Raw genomic sequence first — 4,764 nt, 5'->3', positions numbered from 1 at the left:
CACTCGAGTTGTATCAAAAATATAACTAATTCAATTATCTAAATTTTAAAATCAATAAAGTTATATATTTGAATGTGCATATGATTAATTGAAGTTGTCGGTTGTTTAATTTTGGTCTCTAAGTTTTGAATGGTAAAATCTGTTATTTGTTGAAATTGTAGATTTGAATAGCCATTTTCAACTAGCATGTGTCGGTTGAACTACTCCACTCATCCAATTAACATTTGTAAGTGTATTTAACTTTTATATATGTTGTTAGATGTGTTCATTATATTATGTACCTCTACCGATATAAAAATCAAGAACAAAATCTTGAATTAATCCCTATGAATGCATATCATGTGAACTCATTGTTGGGGTTAGTTGAAAATATACATGTTGAAGAAGTCTCACATCACTTAGTTTTGTGAATGGAGAGAGAATCCAAGGTTATATAGTATACAAGTTCTTTAAAATTCCACATTGCTTAGTTTTGTGAAAGAAAAGGAAGTCCAACACTATATATAGGATTCAAGTTCTTCATTCCAAGATGCACCAGACAAAAACACTTTAAGCTTATATCTAACTTTCTTTATTCTCTTATACTCTTGTATTAGAGTGTTATGAGATGTAGTTAAATATTAGTTTTAGAGGGTGTGGATGTACTGAAGGTCTGAGTTCGTTGAGGGTATATTATGTGTCGTAACAATTTTTAAATAGTGTTATTCTCTGATTGTCTATTGAAAATGACCGTGGTTTTTTCTCCGGTTTTAGAGTGTCCATGTTATGTTGTAATTGTGTTCCTCTTTTTTCTCTATTCTTTGTTTGTTTTTTTCAACAACTGGTATCAGAGTCCGGTTCGATTCAGAGATGAATGTTCTTAGTATGCTATGTGGTTGCAGTTTTGTCTGATCTTCCACATTATAAAAGAAGGATAGTGTTGTGAAAGAGTTGTTGAGCTGCAGTCATAAGTTCCGTTGTGCGTTTTGGGCTAGAGAAAATTGATGGAAGATTTTTTTGACTTGTGGAAAGTTCAAGTCAGATATGTGTTGATACAATCAAGATTACACAAGGTGCAAGATTATGTTGGTGGTTGAAGAGCTTCCTTTCAACAAGGAAGTTACACCATAAGTTTTCAACTTAGTTTCGACATGTAAAAATTATTGAAGTTGTTTAGCTTCAAGTGAAGTATACTCTTTTTTAGATGAAGTATGATAGTTTTATAAAACTATGATTGTCGGTAAAGACAATGTAAAAATTCTTGGAGTGGTGTAACTTCAAGTGACTATACTCTTTATGGTGGAGTATGATTATTGATGATAACAATGTGAAATTCTTGGAGTGGTTTAGCTTTTAGTAAAATTTATTCTTCATGATAAAATATATGATTGTCGGTGACGACAATGTAAAATTATTGAAGTAGTTTATCTTCAAGTGAAATATATTTTTCTTAAGAGAGTATGATAATTTTTAAAACTATGATTGTCTGTGAAGACAATGAAAGTTGATGTATTATTTTTAATCAAGGTGGAGATTGTTGATATATGTTGAAAATATACATGTTGATACTCTTTATGGTGGAGTATGATTGTTGGTGAAAACAATGAAAGTTAATGTATCATTTTTCAATCAAGTTGGAGATTGTCGGGGTTGGTTGAAAATATACATGTTGAAGAAGTCTCACATCGCTTAGTTTTGTGAATGAAGAGAGACTTTGAGGCTATATATATGATACAAGTTCTTTCAAGTCTCACATCGTTTAATTTTGTGAAGGAAAAAGAGAGTCTAAGGTTATATATAGAATTCAAGTTCTTCATTCCAAAATGCACCAGTCAAAAAAACTTTAAGATTGTATTTGACTTTCTTTATTCTCTTATACTCTTGTATTAGAGTGTTGTGAGATATAGTTAAATATTAGTTTTGGATGACGTATGTGTACTATGGGCCTGAGTTAGTTGAGAGTATATTATGTGTTGTAATAATTTTCACATATTGTTATTCTCTGATTGTCTATTGACAACAGTTGTTTATGGGTATGCGATATTCTGATTTGTAGAGTAGAGTGCCTAAGAGTTTCTTGATTCTCTTATGATAGGGATGGAGAGAGAAAATCTGATAAATCGTTTTGATTGTATTCTACAAATGAGGACCATAACCCATATAAATAACTTTATTAGGATTACTATTAAGTTTTCAATATTCTAATTTGTCCTCTCATCAAATTAGAATATTGACTTATGGTATCTACACAATAATATTTCATGACATATATGCCCTTAATATAAACTTAATATCAATTATACCACTTTAATTTTGTCTAATTAAATAATGACTCTAACACATGTAATATCACATTTGTGATCCAAAATTCTAACATATATGACTAGAGCAATATTTGTTATTAAAGGAACTTTTCTTCCTCTATGAGTATGGTTGAACCGCTAAATTAGATAAGAGGAGATGTTATTCCGCTTCTAAATCAAGTGAAATATCATCATTAATTAATTTTAGTGGTAGGACATACCATTCATGATTCTCTATAGGTAAGTCTTTTAGTAATTCTTCGTACTTTTGATGATTTTGTCAGATCTTAATATTAATAAAAAAAAATGAGACTTCAATCTAAATCTTTGTGCTCTAATGTTAATGAAGTGAAAAATAGAAAAAGTAGAGAAAATAATTATGGAGAAACTGAAATAACATATGACCTTTTGATCAAGAATTCAGATGTCTATATTACTTCAATTGTTGATACCACGTATCTATCAATTTTGGAGATTATGCATGATCTTTAATTTTTTTTCAAATAGGATGATTTTACATACAAATGATATTCTTGATATATTAAACAATTACATTTTGACATTGATTTCAAGAGATAATGGGGCATACTTAAGTGTTTATAATCCATTTTCATTCGGTGAGAATAATAATAGTCCTTATGATATTTACACTCTTGAATTTCTTAACAACATTATGGTTTTGAGACTATCAAATCACTGAGTTAAACCTCAAAATGATCAATAATTGAATAGATTTATGTGACGGTACTTATAATTAACCATATTGAGAATTTTGTTCTTGAGGCAAAAGATTATCCTTGACTTCATCTCACGCTAGAGTTCCATACATCACATGTGATGACTATCAATAAGAGCCATATGCATTGTCTTCAAAATATTTGTATATATTTGTTAAAATATGTATTTTTGAATGATCAATTATATGTTGTTGTTTCACGTGTTATTTGACGTATTGCGTTTAAGATGCTTAGTTGTGACGATGAAATACATTTTTCAAACAAACTTATAACATAGTTTATAAAGAAATATGAAAAGATAGATAAATTATAGGGTTAAATATATGTTTATAAAGATATATGAGTAAAATATATTTAACTAGAAAAAAATTATAAAACCTACGTGAATTTTAAAAAATAAAAATAAAAATATAAAAAATCATATGATCTATCCAATTAATAATTATAAAGATTTTATAATTGCCATATTATTGAAGAGGACAAAGAAACATAATCTAAATATCACAAGATATAATCAAAATTTTTTTACAGAAAAGTAAACTAAAATTGATTCACATTAGAGAGTGTAAAGTATATTTAACCATAAATTATATATACGATACATATTAATATTTTTATACTTATTTTACCATTCTAATCACTTTAATAAAAGTTGACTTAATTATATTTTATATTTTAATTTTATATTAATTAATCAACGAGATAATTAATTTTCGTCCATTGCAGGTAGAAGAACTAGTGATAATTAATAATGTTTAAATTCGTAGTGAATGAGTTACGTTGATAGTGTGAAAATTTACTTGAATGATATCTTGTATACCTACCGACTAGTGTGTCTACTCATGTAATGATAATTTTTTTTTAATATTATTAATTTGTTTATTTAAGAGTATTGTATAATGATTTTTATGGTAATTATGTTTGAAAATCAAAATAATTTTCATTCTATATTTTAATTCTTCCGTAAGTATATTAATTTAATTCCTTTAATTATTTCAGAAATTTCTTTTTTTATTGGAGGAAATAATTTTTTTGAAAAGTTAGTGTGAAATTATATGAGAGAACCTTGATTAGATATTGGGGTGTATTATATATAGGTCTCTAATAAGACTTGCTACTTAATCAAATGTGAAGAAAATTAGGATAAGTGACCGATATTATACTATTGAAAGAAATTCTCTTTGAATAACAAGTACTCTTTGAATAATAACTACTACTCCCTCCATTTCTTTTTAAGTGTCACTTTCTTGATAAATTTGTGTTTCTTTTTAATTGTCACCTGTAGAAATTACTCCTATGTAATTATTACAGAGAGAGAAAAAGTAAAATGAATGTAGAATATAGTTAAGGGTATTATAGGTAAAATGAGAATTATTGTTTAAAAAGTAACAATAATAATTAGTTTTCTTGGTACGCGTAAAAAGTCAAAATGTGACACTTAAAAAGAAACGGAGAGAGAAAAAGTAAAATGAATGTAGAATATAGTTAAGGGTATTATAGGTAAAATGAGAATTATTGTTTAAAAAGTAACCATAATAATTAGCTTTCTTGATACGCGTAAAAAGTCAAAATGTGGCACTTAAAAAGAAACGGAGGGAGTATAATTGATATTGTTGTGATCGATTTAATTGATTTTTTTTTATGATTCATATTTTGGATTAAGATCATTCATATTTTATAAAGGGTAATTAGGGGCACAAGATAAAACACCCGCTTTATAAAAAAATTGTATTAAAAAAATTAAT

Source organism: Lathyrus oleraceus, chromosome 7 (genome assembly GCF_024323335.1).
Source record: "Lathyrus oleraceus cultivar Zhongwan6 chromosome 7, CAAS_Psat_ZW6_1.0, whole genome shotgun sequence".
NCBI lineage: Eukaryota > Viridiplantae > Streptophyta > Magnoliopsida > Fabales > Fabaceae > Lathyrus > Lathyrus oleraceus.
Note: the sequence above shows the minus strand (reverse complement) of the source record.